The 17,525-nt window shown below is 37.0% G+C and overlaps 1 long non-coding RNA gene across 1 annotated transcript in view; it reads left to right on the top strand.

The window, feature by feature from the left end:
- The window catches only part of LOC120762292 (uncharacterized), a 46,557-nt gene extending 29,494 nt beyond the window's left edge, over positions 1-17,063 (top strand). The window contains exons 2-5 of the long non-coding RNA XR_005703877.2: positions 6,615-6,745; positions 7,630-7,692; positions 10,878-10,940; positions 16,977-17,063. This is a non-coding gene — a long non-coding RNA (uncharacterized LOC120762292). The remainder of the gene's footprint in view (positions 1-6,614; positions 6,746-7,629; positions 7,693-10,877; positions 10,941-16,976) is intronic.
- Positions 17,064-17,525: the final 462 nt, after the last annotated feature.

The raw sequence follows: 17,525 nt of genomic DNA, 5'->3' as shown, positions 1-17,525 counted from the left end.
TATTTGTACTGTCTATACAGAATAAAAATGGAAATGCTTTAACGTGTTGCATAACGTTTGCCCAAACACATAATGTTGCATAACATTAGCCCTAACTAATCTTTGAAACAACACTGATTTATGTACACAGTAACTATTTGCATCTTTCTAATTAGCAGAGTATTAAAAAAGAGATTAGGACCAAGGTTCAGGATGAAGTTGCCTAAAGCTAAGTATTTGATATTGCCTTTAAGAGTCTGAATAAAAATGGCCTAGTTTTTAGAGCTGCTGAGCACAGATACCTCCACATCAATCTTGTGAAAGCTGTAGCTCTTAAATGATGTGGAATCTGTCCACTTTTCAATGTGACTTACATGGGTTGAGGTGTGTGGATCATGTGCCTCATTTTGAAAGTGTTAGTCTATAGTGCTTGCCCCGAAGCAGGCTAAGCAGTTAATTAAAGAGAGAAGGAATCCTGTCAGAGGGACAGTGATCTCCCACTTCCATATGACAGGAAGAAAATCTCCATAGGAAGGACATCCACAAAAGCAACAATTAGTAGGGATGCCCTTGCCTCTACAATATCCATTGGATCTTAATCGACACCTGTGGAACACTATACAGTAACACAGAGGAGCTGGAAAGTACCCCTGACATCAGGAGGTATGGAATGATCTTCAAAAGCATCTATATTGCCTCTGAGTTCCAAAGTATGTTTTTCACAGCACCTTTCTTTGTTGTGTGGACACACATCCTAGCTCATATATAACACGGTACCTCTAGGGTGAACACAGTTGTACCTTGGGGGCCTACCCTTGAGCTTGTTCTCTTGAGTTGAATATATTTAAAGATATCCCTCTTCTCTTGATTTTTCCACCTAACTTCATCCTGTTTCAGGTATGTAAGCTCTTTTTCGTGTCCGTCATAATTCCAGCTGCAATTTGAAAAAAATTGCCACACATATGAATATGAATAAATATTCATAGGTAATGCTCTCCTTAGTCAACTGAATCTTTTGCCATATCCAGTTGCCATTCTGGTGAGCCAGAATCCAGGTAAGGAACCATTGTTTTGCACATCTGCCTTTTTCAGCAGAACTGTAATTTATTCGTCTTTTAAGAAACCATAATCAGTGGTTACTCTAAAAAGACAAGCATGTGTGATGCAATATTGTGTTTCATGAAACATTTTTAATTGATTATGACGTCTCTAAATATGTAGAGGCTAGGATTTAATTTTCTAAATTCATGTTGGTTTTCACTGCAGCATAAATTTGCTTTTCTGTGTCATAGTAATAGTATGTGCACCAATAAGCACAAAATCAGGCACAAGGATGGACTTGAATAGAAAGCATACTATTTCAACTTGATGATGACAGGAATGTTCCCACACACATCAGGAACTAAACTGGTGCCAGTGAGAAATGGAAAGTCTTAGTACCACATAAGTGGTGTTAAGTGGTGATTGGCTTTTTTCAGTCTATCCCAAATACACTGTTCATTTCTGAACATTGCCATTCTCTGTTCTGATTGAATAGAGGCAAATAAAGAGGGATTTCTGACATGCCATATGTTACCTGTCCCACAGTTTACCTCTGGCAATTGGTCTGTTTTGTCTTTATGTGCAGGGGACTGAAGTATCAACATGCTCAATAATTCCTGGTCTCCTAAGAAGCACTTCCTATTCATATAATCCTGACTGCTCCTTCCCTTGTGGCCCTTACCAAATAGACCAAAAAGTGGAAAGCAGTCTTTCCAGTCTCTTGATCATTTGTCATGACCCCATCCACATCCAGGAAGCTCTGCTGTGAAGAGATGTGTGTTACACCAGTGATGGAAGAAAGAAAATTCTGGATGATCATATAGGAATGGAAGACAACAAGATGATCAGTCCTCTTCCTGAGGATGGATTTAGGAAAGTTACAAACAAAATCCCAGCTCTCCAAAGTCTGCATGACACAGATTAACTCTGGTTTTGACTATATACCGAACTAGTCCTGAAATTTAGGTACTGGTAGGAATCACTAGAGATTGTGGCACTCTGTCCTTTACAATGCATTTCACTGCAACCCAGGCAAACATATTGAGCCCTTTTTTCCCTGATCCTGCCTGTGTAAGTCATAGATGTGCAGTTTCTGTATCTCAGGGGCACGAGCCATGAGCACATGTAAATGCATGATGTTCAAAAATTGCCAAGGGTGTTCCTGTGGCTGGGTATTTTAGCACAAACGGCGTCATGTCACTTGAGGGCTCCAGGAGAGGTTTCCACAACTTCCTCATTTTGTAAATCAATGATAAAAACAACAGTGGTTAGCATTTCTCTCCTACTTTCCAACCTCCATAACGCAATATAAATATTGACTAATTAGCCCATATGAATTAGGACAATGCTTACCACATCTGCTCAGACATGTACAATGAGGCTGGGGTATTCACATGAGCCTGAGGGAGTTCCCTGCCCAAATCACATGGCGTTTCACGGGGTGGTGGGGGCTAACTCCCTGAGGTACCCTTGGAAAACCAAGCTTTAACAGATCATGTCTACAGTCAATTTAACATACAATTAAGCATTTTCACAAAGCAAATAGTACCAGAACTGCTGAAAATGTAATCCTGCCCGCTTGTTAAAACAGGCTTGGCTTTTTGGCATTATATAGAATGACTGTCACCACAGCGCTTTGAAGTCACTATCACTAAGGCAAACATGTGCAGGTACAAATAATTCAGCAGCAGAACACTGATGCTCCCCAAGTTTCTTATGCCATGTATGATCCTGAAATCTTCAGGATCATATTTTATTCTATTTATTCTCCACACAAAAGGTACTTTACAAAATCTGCTAAATAGCTGGGCCTACTTACTGAGTCCCAGGAATACCCCCTGCACACATCTCATCAGACACATCTGTTCTTCCAGCTCCTGGCTCCTCTGTTCTCTTTCACCAGCAGCTGGTCTCTGAATGGATGTCGGAGACTGATCTCTTTGCTTTGCTTAGGCTGTGGGATTGTTTCTCTTCTGGTCTGCAGAGATCTGTCAATATTAGCTTAAATGTAGGTTCTTTTTTCTTGTGAAAAGAAAAGAATAATTCTTCCTCCTGATGGTGGCTTAGAGCACTTCAGATTATCCCTTGTTATTTCTTTGCAAGAAGAAATGTATATTCTCTTTTCATAAGAATTATAGCAGTTAACAATCCTCCAGCCCAAACTTTGTCCCATGAGGAACTAACATCAATGGGAGTTAGCTATATCCGCTAAAGGTAGAATTAGGATTCTCAGAGAAATCTTTAGGTTCAAATAAAACAATCTTCAATGCTGTAACCATAGCAGCTCTCATGTCCTACATAGTACTTTTTAAGGATATCTTGGTCAAACAGCTTTCAAAGTAAAACATTTTTTTTTTCTCTCTCTAGGCCACGCAATTTTTTCTCTATAGGTCTGTGTCCCACAGAGCAACAAATATTCCTCAAACGTCAGGAGTTCTGGTTATTTATTTGTTCCAATTTCAGTCTTGTTTTCCAGATTATTTTGCAGATTCTAATTTTAAAATTCAGGTGAAACCAAAACAAAACAAACATCACCCTACCTCAATTCAATTATTAATGTTTTGCATTGTGTGCTGTCTTTCTACAGTTATTTGTTATTTTTATATTTTTCCTTTTTACTAATAGGTTCCTTGGCCAAATTTAGATGCCAAATTTGCACACCAAAGTCATGAGGTTGGTTTTTCTCAGCTTCCAATATAACTAATGAGAACAGTGTCTCTTCTAGAACAAACTTTTGGCTGCCTAAGTTGATTTCCTGTCTGAAAATTTGCCAAAGAAACCTTTGTTAGAACCAAAGATATCCAGGTTAGGCACCTAAAGTACCTTGTTTGGTGCTAGAAGAGCCTGTTCTTTTCTGCTTCCTGTGGGTCACATTCCCTCTTGCCCAGACAATGTGCCTAATCTGTGGAGACAGAGAAGGCTCTCCACATGATGTACCCTCCCATTTGGGTTTGCTTCTGACCAGAAATTACTCATGGGCTAGAAACATGTTGAAGGAGGGCCAACACTTCACCAGGCTCTGAACCGTGGACTTCAGCCAGCGTGCCATGTTTCCAACATGGAAACCAGGAAGATGGTTTCCAGTATAACCTGTGGAAAGGGAATAGCACATATGATTTCCTCTTCTGTCACTCACTGTATTTATTACCCTGTGTTTGGCCATATTCTCAAGTTTTTCACAATTGCAGGAGCACTTTCTATAGAGATTAATATTTCTGTGATAGTTTTAAGGGCTAATGATGAAGCATCAATCAACCAATCAACCAATTCAACAAGTGGAGTCAGTGGAGTTGTTCTAAATTTATTTTGTTCATCTTAAAAAAGAAAACAGATTTTAATTGGGGGAGAGTTGAAATTTATATAGGATACCTCGGTAATGAAGCTCAAAATTAAGTTTTAATGGAAGTAGGTCACACTACTAGGTAGAATGGGATAAATACCATAAAATAAACAGCACAAAAACTTGACTGACATTATAAAAGAGCATGATTGTGAACAATTAACAGCTTTGGCCTTGATTGCTTTATGTATCTTTTAGTTTACAGGACTAGCTATCCAGTGTGGGAGTAAGAGCTATTCACTGGGCTGCAGAAACAACTACAGTAGCAATGGGGACAAATTAGAGAGTGGGGTCAATTTTTTTTTCAAAATTAAATAGAATTTTCTTCAGAAATCATTAGAATAAATTTTGAGTCTTGTGAACTGGCTGAATATTTCATCTGTCATCAATATGTTTTCCTTGATCTATCATTCACATTACAAAGCCATAGCAATGGTAGCAAATTTTATTTGCTTTTTTTGAAATGGAGGATTATTTTAGCATGTGGATATGCCAAATACACTTGCCCTGTCATCTAAGTATGTTATGTAGTAGGCTGCAGCCTGTCCCTTTGATGCATTGATTTTAATATTGGATGATGTTAATAAAGTAAACATGAACAATTATATCCAATCTCTACTGTATATGGCAAAAAAGTGAAGCCACCTTTCTAAAATTTGAAATGTGCCCTAAAGCACATGGTTATAAATATCCATAGGGACACTACGCACTTAGACCATTCTGAGACCTGAATGGTAGACAGCAATGAGCACTCCCATCCCTCAATAAAGATCTGTAGCAAAAAACAGATATGTCCATGTACAGTACTGTTAAAATGAATAGCTCCCAAAATGTAAGTGTATTTAATTGTGAAATGTATATGTCTTGCAGGAACACATTCAGATGCATGTGCCTTCCACAATGAAAAGTGGATTTGCAATTTTCATTTTCCTTAACTATAAATATTTGTATGCCACTTAATTTAAAGATTATACTGAAAGATATCATTTTCGATTAATATGCTGTATTTTACACAGTTTACATTCCATTTCAATATGCTTCCCTTCTATAAAATGTATTTCAAGACTCCCTAAAAAAAAGAGAAAATAGGCACACTTTAAGCAGTTTACAGGAGACAGATCATTATCTCCTACAAAGGAAAGGAAACAGGAAAGCTGTAAATAATAAGTTCTGAATAGGAATGACATAAACAGCCTAATCAATGTCTTCCAGAACTGGCAAGTGACACCTCTTTGTTTTTTGCAAATAAAAACCTTCTTAACATCACAATATAAACCATTATCTCTGCAGGCAAGGTATATTTAGAAATGTACAAAATGTACATTTCCTGCCAGCCACTAGATCAGTAGGTGGAGATCTAAAGTCATGCAAATATTACAGTAAATGCAGGCAACCAATTTCTAATTATTCCATATCAGCAGATTTATGAGGAATATAATTTATTAAAAAAGAACAGTTTATGATCAGCAGACCTTAGTTATGACTGTTTAGGAATTCAGTGCATTTTGATCTAATCACAAAATCAAAATATTCATGAAACACAATGATATCTCCCCAAAGCAGCCGGGCAGCCATTAATTTTGAAATTCGGGTAATTTATTAACACTTATCTGTAGCTGTAAAAGCTTACCTCTGTGTTTGTAATACGGGTAAAAGTGAAAGCAGTTTTAAAACTGATTTCTAATGATTTATAATGGTTTGCTGTAATTTGAGCCAGAAATTCAATTAAAATGTATGTCTAGTTTTGTTTCAAGATCTTTAGTTAAAAATTCTATTAAAATTCTATTTCCTTCTTGCATTAAATGTATCTGTTATCTGCATATATGAGAAATATAAGAAAATTCTATCATTTATTCCCCAGACTGCACAAATGCCTTTAAAAACATCCATTTTTATTTCATAATTCTGCCAAGGTACTATTTAGAATTTATGTACAGCAGAGGAGGAATAAGTGTGCGTGCTATTTTCTTTTGAAGAAAACTAGCTTCTCCACTGAGTGCTCATGCAAATAGTCAAGTGACATTTATCAGTTCATCAAAGAAAGGAAAAACAAATAACACCGAATTATCGGGTGTTTTAAAAGCTTAATTACAATACCAAGGGTATAGTTTCTTTCTATATATGTTCCCATTATAAGTCCTTCTTGTAAAGGATATGTAACTTCACTACCAAAATTCTGTTTTGAGATAACATTTCACATTGTTATTTATAAATAATGAAAAGTAAAACTGGCCACTCTGGTGTTTATTTATAGGGAAACAAAAAAAGAGACAACTCACTGCTGATGTTGGAATCAGTCCAGGCAAAACCAGAAGTGAAGGAGTGAATATTACTCACTTTCCCTCTGTGATTGTCTTATCTCAGAATACTTCACCACATGTAAAGGTAAGGGACTGAGTTTATAGATGAGCGCATCTGTTAATGTTGATGAGAGTGATGCGGCCAGTCCTAATTCTCTGTGTTGGGAACTGATCTTTTGTAATGTGGTTAATCAGTCGTTTCTAGATAAAGAGAAAAACAATCAGGTACCCAAATAAATGTTACCTTGTGCAAAATACTTTCTATTTTCAAAATCAGTTTTCCAGCTTTTACCATACTTAGGTATAATTGACTGGGTGTAGAAGCAAAGAAAGGATGCAGTCAGTAGAGTAAGTGGCACTAGGAAAGCATTGAGGGCTTTCTTGTTCTGTTTGGTCTGGGTCAGTAGCAGCTACTGACCCTGTGAAAGTAAACTTTACAGAGGACTGGGACACGTCATAGTCAGTGGTAAGGGTAAATATGAGAGGAAGAAGATGTAGGTCTCTCAATGTAGGATAATTACTGGATTAGATTTACAGGGCAGATGATCCACTAAATTACTTCATTTGGCTTTAAGACTCAAATGCTTTTGACTGGAGAGTAAACAAATTCTAAAAGTGAGGAGGATCCAAAATGGAATGTTTATAGTAAGAAGGAATATTTCCTGTGGGAGATATGGATTAACAGAGATGGAAGCAGCACACAGAAAGTATTTGGATGATGCTTTCACAAGAAGAAGAGCAAAGGATCAACTTTGCTACTGTTGATCAAGTGGTGAAGTTAAGGAGGGAGTATTCATACATTGTGTTTTACCCAGAAGCAGAAAAGGAAACAACAGCCAGTTGACATTGGCTAATGAGAATAAATGGGCATGAGAATCTTCATTCCCTAGGTGATCTCACCAACACATGGAACATAAACTGTCATGTTTCTGTCCTTTCAGACCACTGACAATTGATGGTTTCTTACAGATGATATGAAGACTCTCTGTAAGGTGTGGCTCTACAGAGACGTTATTTTGGACACAACCCATGGTATGTCTGTCATTCTCTCCTGTGGAGGGCAGTGGTACTCTTAAATAGTAGCTCCAGGCTTTAATAGTGTAATTAATGATCGCAAGATGAAGCAGCAGCCAGCATGTTAACAATATTATTGTGTACTAAACTGGATGAGAGATATTGCAAGAAACAAGAATGATACAAAGGGTCATAGAGAGGTTAGAAATGTGGGCACAGAAATAACAAAATTGCTTTATCTTTAAGAACAAAATACATAATTTTCTAGTTGTTTCACACTTGTAATAACAGTTCACAACAGACAACAGACAACAGACAACAACAGACTTAAGGAGTGGGTGAAACTTGGAGAAACCTGCTATACCAGGAGATAGGGGTGAGAGAACAAGAGACCTCAAAGTGAAAGAACAAGAGATATCAGAGTGATAGCATCAGAGACCTTATGTTTATAGGAGATGTAGGAGTGATAGAAGAAAGCAAACTGGATGATAAGTGAGATGCACACAGGCATACACTGGGAAACAGAAAAGACTCTAGAAGCATTTAGTAAAGAGATATGTTCCTAGAGCTAAGTATGTGTATTTCATTGCTGGTGGTTAAATTGGTTTTTTATTGCTTTACTGGGTTCAGGCAAAATTTTAAGAAGCAATTTAGGGAGACTACTGGGAAGAAGAAGTCTAGATGTGTATAATGTGAAGGAACTATAAAGGAAATTTTGACTCCCAAATTTAGGGCAGTTAGTATTTACAAAGCATCTTACAACTTAAGATATTAAAAATCATGGTAAAACATTTCTTTTATTAACATCTAGAGGGAAATGTTTCCTCTTGCCTCTCTCATTTTCTTAAGAGAATTTTTGGCATCTGACTGGTGAGGGCACTGCCTCTGCCTGTGCTAGTACCATCGTCTCTGGCCTTGTCTTCCCTCTTAGAACATCCTTATGCTTTCTGGTACCTGACACCAAATCCTGTTGCAAGTACTAGGAGTATCTTCACAGGGCTTCCATTTTGAGGCAGATGGCTGTTTGCTTTTTCCAGCTGGTAGAAAGAGCAAAATTTTTCACTTGACTTAGTATGATCTTTTTCTGCTTTTTTATTGGAAGACATTTTTAAAATACAAAAAAGATATATTAAAAGGAGTGAATCAAAAATGTAATTTTTAAAACAGTAAAAAACCCTAAAACAGTTTTGATATTGATTCCCAGAAAACTGCTTCTTCTACAATAATTTCAGAACTGAAAACATTTTATACTAGGTTATTGTCTAAATACTTGCAAGAGCTGAACACCATGTACAAATCAGCATAAGCTGAATTTGTTCATTTAGGAAAAAGAGAAAAAAGAGTATATTTTCCCCTGTTCTTCACTTTCATAAAAAAATTACATAATACCATCAAGAAATGCTTTAGATTGAGCCAGATTCCTCTGAAAAAGGAGTATGTAACCACCATCTTTAATGACATGCAGTCCATTAAATTAACAGTTTAAATCCTTATATAACTCGCATTCTGCCTTCCAAATAGACATGTTTCTAACCAGAATATTTTAACAAAATGTATGTACTAAAAAGTACTAATAACTTTTTTATACTGAAATTTTTATGCAAGGACAGGAAACAGCTGGAATGTGAGAAAAGAGGAGACTCAGAGCCCAGTTCTGCCGTGTCATAATCCCATCTAGGTGGGATCTATCTTCCCTTCACCAGCTCTTGACTCCTTGTTCCTAGTCTGAGTGCTGATTCTGAACTAATCCATTTTAAAAACGCCATTGTTTTATTCCATTCATGTCTCTGCTCCCTTTACTAAGTCACCATTGCAAATGGAGGACAAGTAGGTGATTTGAGAGGAGACATGGACTGTAACTATGGCAGACCTGACTTGGAGAGTCTTATGCTGTGGCAGGCCTACATTTGCAAAAAAACTGACAGCTTGCTGTTGAGAAAGTATCTGTGAAAACCTTTGGGAAAGGGGCTAGCAAAATGAGTTTTGGAGATATAAACAAAAAACCACTACCTTAAAGTATTTCTTAAAATTTTGGGGGAAATTTGACTCACATCTTCTTGATAAATAATACCAGAAGTACCTAATACTATTATCAACTTATTCCCCTTTCAGCAGAGTGTTTCAGATATGTAAACCAGCTCCTGCTCCCCTTCTGCAGAGCATGTTCCCAAAGAGCTTGCAATGTCGTCTTCCAGAGGCACATGATGCAGCTCTATGGCTGCCTTTGGATATCTACACTTCTGAAAGAATGGTGCTGACTTTGTCTCAGAATCAGCCATAATATTTTATAAGCATGCATAGCTATTCTAGTCTCTCTTTACTAGCTGCAGTTACTCCTTTTTTCCCTGTGAAATGAAAACATGGCATTATGTATCAGAAAACTCCATTGTTTTCTCACAGAACTCCATTGCCTGTGATGTATTAGCAGCCCTTTTGCACTAGTGAACATTTTGTGTAGTATATTTCCTAATTACTTATGAATTTTCTGCTTTTATTGTTCTATGTCACAGCCTTAACGTCCCTATTAATGTACTTTTGTGTGCAAATTAGAATAGCAAGAGTTAAGAAGTAAGACTTTCTGTTCGTGGTGGTGGATGTTCAAAGCAATTCAGCATGTCAAGCTAGGGTCAAATGGAAAGGGAATGTCATTACTAAACGGTAACATTTTCTGTGGGTTTTATACAAATTCAAATCCTTTTTTAATCTAAATTTATTTTATCTTTTTTTTCAGGGTTAAGGGTTGGACTTCAAGTTTCTGTTAGACATTTGTATATTAAAATGACTTTACATTTAATTATTTTCTAAACTAACTTTCAAAATAGTTTTTCACAGAACTGCTATACCAGAATGCAATCTATTTCTCAGGACCTTTTATCCTGATTCACAAATATTTTGTATGATATACTTTCCTACTTGTAAGGCATGGATTCACTTATCCTCTAATTATTTGTTTAAATCTCATGCCCAGGAAGTGTCTACTGTAATTCTAGAAAACCTGGGACACAATTCTGTATCCAATATGTATATACCTAAATGATGCCTAAATGTCACTGATTTACTCTGAGTAGTTGAGTGAGAAATTTAAGCTATGATCTATTGCAGAAAATTTAAATAACAAAAGTTAAGGGGAAGGGTTTCTATCTGTGACACTCATGACAGTGGTCAGTTGCCTTATTCTTATTTTTTTCCATTCCTGTATTCAGGTGCAGTTGAAATTCCTATTTTCCTTTGAATCTTCAGTGATGTTGGAATGAGTTTGAGATGGGGTAATGTATTCAAAATCATAATGGTTTAGAAAATTAGTTTCTATTTTTTAGTTATTACCACAAAGTCTTGTAATACATTATCATGAAAAGGAAGGACTAGGCATGACAGGTCTGCTGTAACTTCATCGTAATTGTACTAATGTGTGTGGGATTTCATGGCAGTAGATTATCCCATACATTTTTTCCATTATTACCCATTTCATCTAGTCAAGGGCAACTCTCAGCACCAAAACTCTTCCTTCTGTACTATCATTTCCCTGCCTACCCAGTTTTCCTCCACTTTAGCCACATGCACCTTGCTAACCTATGACCAACAAATAGTGCTGATGGTCTACGGGATGCACGAAGCTGCATGAGAGGAAAAAGGGATTGCTTTCTTACAGTACAATGTCTTACATCATTACATACCCTCCAGTTTTATTCCTGCTTTGAATTTTGATTTCTTAAAAAAGCAAACCCCGGTGGAGTGCTTATTAATACCTAAGTCATGAAAAATATACTGGCCTGAGAAGCAAGGGTTCAAGAGAGACCTGAGATGAAAATAATATTATCTAGGCCAGTCTGTAAGTAAGATTGTTCCCCAGCTCAATATGATGCCTAGAGCAAAGTCCTGACCACAACATCCAACAGAAAACCTAAATAGATTGAAGATCCTGGAGAGTCTGTCCCTGTATTCCCAACTACACACAGCCATTTATGAAGATAAGTGGAGGGTGCATTGCTGATGCAAGCTACTCTGAAATGTGTTTCAAGAATTTTAGAACATTTCTGTATGGATAACTCTCCATCAGTCTTTATAATGACTTTTCTTTTACAAGGCTTGGGATATTTAAGGTGTATAGCAGCTTAGCCTTGTAAAAATATTCATCTGGTCATGTACCTGTGAGGCCCATATTTTACTGATAGTTAGCATTTACTTTATCCATATTGTAGAAATTCCTTGTTTTGTTACCAGTAGGAAAGAAACAAAACAAAACAAAAACAAAACAAAACAAACAAACAAAAACCCCCCAAACCAACAAGTTCATATTGCTGGCATGTTCAAATATATATTTAAGAATTATGTTTTGTGGCTCTTTTTCCACATTAAAAACAGCCTTGGAGGTGAAAAAATGTGGGTTTTTTGCATTCTGAAACAGTGACCAAATACAATCAATTGCTTTACAAGTAATTATTCCACCAGAGAAAGGATTTACCAAGTATCAACAGTATTCTCAATGGAGGAACAAAAGGTCTTTTATTTCTCTCATTTTAATAACTGTAATTTAAAGAATGATTATTAGAAAGATAAATCCCCTGATGGGGGGCTGTTTGAAGCCCAGGTGTTTCTAAATGTGTGCAGCCTGTATTTCTGCACTTCACATCCGTTGCCCAGGTGTGTAGTGAGAAGTACTGCTTTGATTTCTTGCAAGAACCCACCTGATACTCAAGACTCCAATACTGTGTACAGAGATGACATACCAGCAAGAAAAGACTTCAATTAAAATCATTGAGATGGCCATGCTGTCATTCTTTAGCTGAAAACTGTGAAAAAGAAAATATGGGCCAGATTTTGTGCTAATCTTCATAGCTGTAAACTGTGACTGACTCCATTTGAGTGAATTCAGATGTCCATTGCACTGATTCTCTAGTTTCCATTAACTGACACACTCTTCCCATTAATTGATTTCCAGAGTGTAAATATCAAAGACAACTTTGAAACTTCATTGTTCACAAAGAAAATGAAAATTTAATTTTTAAACATTTTTACAAATTATTAAATTCTTCATACATTCAAACCCAGGACTGATTCCCTTCCCTTGCTGGGAACTTCAGACACATTGAATATATAGAGTTAACTCAGAGAACTAATAGGAGTCTTTGGACCTAATTCAATAGTTCTTGTCCGTGAAGGAAAAGTGTGTTTTCTTTTACTAGCACAAGACGTTATGCAGGATCTTCCAAGTTTCTCAAATCCTACTGCTACAATGAAGTAGTGAAACATGTCCCATGAATCTGTTGGCTGTACTTTAAGAGTACTGCTGGTTACAGAAAAGAAAGTATCACAGCAAAATTCAAGTTAAAATAACTCAGAATCCTCCTGTTCTAGGGTGACTATATGAGATACAGAAGAAGGAATATCAGGGAGACTAAGGAAGATCAGTCTTCGTGGTTAAATCAGTCTTCCTGTTATATTGTCTTCTGTCTAGCCACAGAGAGAAACAAGGGGTCAAATCAGACAGTGCTGCATTCCTCTCACAACATAGCCAGTAACTCTTCATTGATTGTGGATGAAGTGGGGACAAACTTCCTAGCATTTCCTTAGGCTTACACTGACTTAAGATTCTTATTGATTCAGCCTGATATCATATACTGATATACATCATATACTGATGATATCATCAGTATAAACAATGGTAGTTGGGATAAACAACTATAATATTTTTTGTATTACGTTGTTAGGTCATAGGGCTTTATGTCTATTGTTGTTGAAAAACAAAAAAGATGGAAACTGCCTAGCCTCCCAGCAGGTACTGGCAGGATGCCCTTAGATGCCTGGAATTGCCCCTTCAGGTTGGGGCAACTCAGCTCCACCAGTCTCTCCTTACAGAGGAAGTTCTCCACCGTGTCCAGCTGCAGGTTCTAAGCTGAACTTGCCCAAGTTCATAAATGTCCTCAAACTGGCTTATTAAAAGCAGATGCGGTATTTCAGATGTCTCGCTAAGCTTCAGCTCTCCCTAGGTGTTTTGAATGAAGTCCTTGCTGAATGTGCAATTGCTTTTAAGTGTATCATCTTCAACAAATGTCTGTCTAAATCCATAGTCTCTTTAGATAACATAAAATGAATCATCTGGTATTATGGACAAGTCTCTTGCCTGATTTTAAATCTAGGAATCATTGTTCGAAATAAATTTCTAATTAAAAAAGGCTAACCAAACACTCCAGTTGTTACATCCTTTCTGGTTTATTTGTGAGTTCACTAAACTAAACAGATTTGATAGGAAACTGTAGGAGTAAGGAACTGGAAAATCTGTTCCACATGGGTACATTAGAGGAATTACCTGTTCCTGTCTACAGGAAAGAATCTGTTTTGTTTCGAGGTTCAATCCTCTGGTTTAATACTCCTTCCTGTTTTTATAGGCAGTTCTTTGCACAGAGCAACCTGTGACACCTCTGAAATTCTTTCAGTGTCATTAGGATATATTTTATCATTTCCATTATATGCTGCATTATTTTTGTAGAGAAAATAAAATAGCAGGAGTGATGGAAGAAAAAGTTCTGTCTTCAGGAGGAATGACTGAGTGAAACATTTTGGATTTGGTAGATTATTTTTGAGCTGTTCTATTAACTTATTTTTCTTTTTTTTTTTTTTTTGCATTTTAAAAGAATTTGTCATTTTTTGAATAATTTGATTCGATAATTCTATTGTCTTAACTTTCTCCGTAAAGTAAAGAAGTGATTCCACATATACCATGAGCAAATGTATGTTTCATTTTTCAGTTAAAAGCATAAATTAAAAGAGGTATTGAGGTTCTGCATCAATTGTTATATTTTATGCAAGTATGCATCAATTCTCCCATTTCAGAATGCCATTGAAGTCCCAGCTATGTTTTCTACAGAATTTCTTGTGGTTCTAGATTTTTTTATCCATTATATCAATAGCTACATTATAAGCATGAGTAACAAATTTAGTTATATGAAATACATTTAGCATCAAGTATTCTATCGCATTAGTTAAGGGTGGTGTATTCAGAACTCTATGAATGAAAATGACCCAATGTTATATTTGATAAATAAAAACCAAACAGTATTAGGAAGAGAAAAATGCATCTTGAGTTTCTTGAAATCTTGAAAGGATTTACAATAGGATGAATCAGAAAGATCACCTACAAAATTAACACCTCTTACCTTCCACTTCTTGAAATCTGGATTACCATAAAAGAGTGGTGACAAAGCATTTTGGATTTAGGATGTGAGGAAAAAGCATCATGAATTCAGGATTCAACTCTTCTGCTGGAGAAGAAGGATAGTCTTCTTCTTGGTCTAGGTTTTTTCCTGAGGCTGAGAGATGGACTCAGTTTTGTGGTGCTGTATTGGCCCAGATTTCTCTAAGTTGTGTATTCCAGTTACTGCAGTACCTAAGGCCAAAATACTCAGCTTTATGGGCAAAATTCCCATTGCTTCCCTGTTGGAAATTTTCATTAGGAAGTGCTGGATTCTTAACCATACTAATGTGCTGAGCATGAAAGTTATGAAGCTGGAGAAAAATGGCAGTGGTAGGCATTGCCTACAGCCCTCACTCCTGTCCACAGTCCTTTGCTGGTGAGCTGTGGACTGACTGGTCTTGAGAAGAGCATGTCACTCTGGGGTTCATTTTCTATTGAATGACAGGTACAAGTACAACCATAGTGATGAGGAAAACTTAAACTGATTTTCACAATTTCAGATTTTTTCTGAAAAAAATCTGCTGTTATTTCATATTCAAAAATGACATGATTGAATGAATGCTTCATGCTCCACTAGCTTATAACTTTATATGAATGCCCTTCTGCATACATCAGTCTGGAGGACACATTTATGAACTGAAACTTCTGAAGATTCAATTTCTGTTGGAGCATTTAATCACATATACTTATATTTTAAACTTGAAATAATGAGTTGACAGCTATGTTTTGTGAGCTTCTTTACACGTGGTTAGAGCAATTTGGGCACTCAGGTCCCTTCATGCCGAGTCCACTACCTGCCTGACAATGAAGGACCTTGTCCTATTCATTATTGTGTTAACATAACAGTATTTCATGAATGGCTAAGCAGCTTTCTTTTCAGTAGCTTTCTAGCTGTGGCAGTGTGACACTCCTTTCCCTAACATCCACCGTTAATGAAAAGCTGCAATGAGCGGTCCTCCCGCGCCCCCACCGAGGTGTTCCACCACCCCCTCCAGCGCTGGCTGTGGTGCTGTGGTGCTGTGGCGGGGTGAGCCCTGAAGGCAGTAGGAAAGCGACACTATTAGTCAGCTCTGTCTTGCCTGACCTCAGCGACCAAGGCTGGAGTTAAAAGCAGGGTAGTTGTGTATAAAGCAAAGTGTTACAGACATGTTAATAGCTTCCTCTCCCCACCCACTGTATCAGTGGAGATACCATGTTCTCTAATGCTCCACTGGTAACCTGCTGCCTTTTGACTTTACTTTGTATGAGATGAAATCCCAAATTAGAGGTTAGTTTAAAGTTAATTTATTGCCCCCACAGTAAAGGGAAAGTTCAAACAGGTTTCAAGAAAGGCTTCAACCGTGCAGTTGCTGAGAGAGGTGTCCTGGATATTAGAAAGGTATATAAATATATCTCATATTTGTTTTTGTGTGTGTGTATCTGTATCTTTACCTATATATCTACCTATATTAGAATATATATCTAAATGGGACACCTATCGAGATCTACCTGTGTAAATTTTGCTTACTAATATGTTGTATATAGTTATATGTGAATAGGAATATCTTCCTGTATTTATTCACTGCATTTTCTTATTTTCTGTGTGAAGGCTGTTGCATCCAGCTTGCCCTGTTTTCCATCACAGATGGATGCAACATGGTGTAGCATCGAAGAAGCCAAAAGTGACTTTTGCCTTCCTTTTTGGACTAACTGCTCCTAGTAGCAGTCTTCCTGTTCATTAAAGCTTTGTGTGACAATCCAAAAGTGAAATACTATCAGGAGTTTAGTGGCAGCAGGATTTCCTTCTTGTTTATTTACATGCAGTTTAAATGAAACACTGGGCACCTGGATTTTGAAGGGTCCTGGTCACTTAATTTTGTTTGGTGATGCACACACATTGTGTGCTTTTCTCTTTCTTAGGGAAATGGAAGTAAAACTTAAAAAAAAGTGCGCTACTGGTCATACATAAGAATTCTGCCTTCTCTTCTGCTTATTCCTATGGCTGGTCCTTGACTTGTTCTGTAATGTAAGTTGTGTCCACATCTTGTCACAAAGAAAACTTCACAGTATGAGTGAAAATTTTGTGAGGCAGTGCACTAACAATAAAGCAATGCATTTGCCTGTGTTCTAGTGCTCAGATCCAGGCTATGACCATGCTGACCAAGGCAAAGCAGTTCATTTGTATCTGGAAGAAAAGTAAATCATCACAGGAACTGGTACTGGCTGGAGATTTGATTGCAAGTATGTTTTGTTCCTTATTTCTTTTTCTCCTTCCTACAAAAGTTAAAAAGCTAATGACTGTAATGGTTGTTGAAAAAAAGGCTGAAAATGTGATCTGTGTCCACACTGCAGGCTCAAAACCTAGAAGGCAAATGAAATAAACATTGTGAGATACTGTAAAGGCATATTTTAAAGCCAATTGCATGGTTTGAGGGGCCTGACTTAGGAGTGTTAAGTATTTGACATCCCTGTGCGCTGATTTAGCAAAGTAGGGCTATTCTTCCACTGAAGTCTTCATGAGGGCAGTTCAGCTGTCATTGCCATTAACAAATTTCATACAATAATGGAAAAAACCTACTTATGCATACTTAGAGCAATGCAGTACTTAGTTCATATTCTGGCTCACATCACCCTGACTTTGTTTACGCTTAGATACTCATCTGGACATGGGCAGCACTGT

Source organism: Hirundo rustica, chromosome 1 (assembly GCF_015227805.2).
Source record: "Hirundo rustica isolate bHirRus1 chromosome 1, bHirRus1.pri.v3, whole genome shotgun sequence".
Classification (NCBI taxonomy): Eukaryota; Metazoa; Chordata; class Aves; order Passeriformes; family Hirundinidae; genus Hirundo; species Hirundo rustica.
This window is presented reverse-complemented; position numbering and strand designations above follow the sequence as displayed.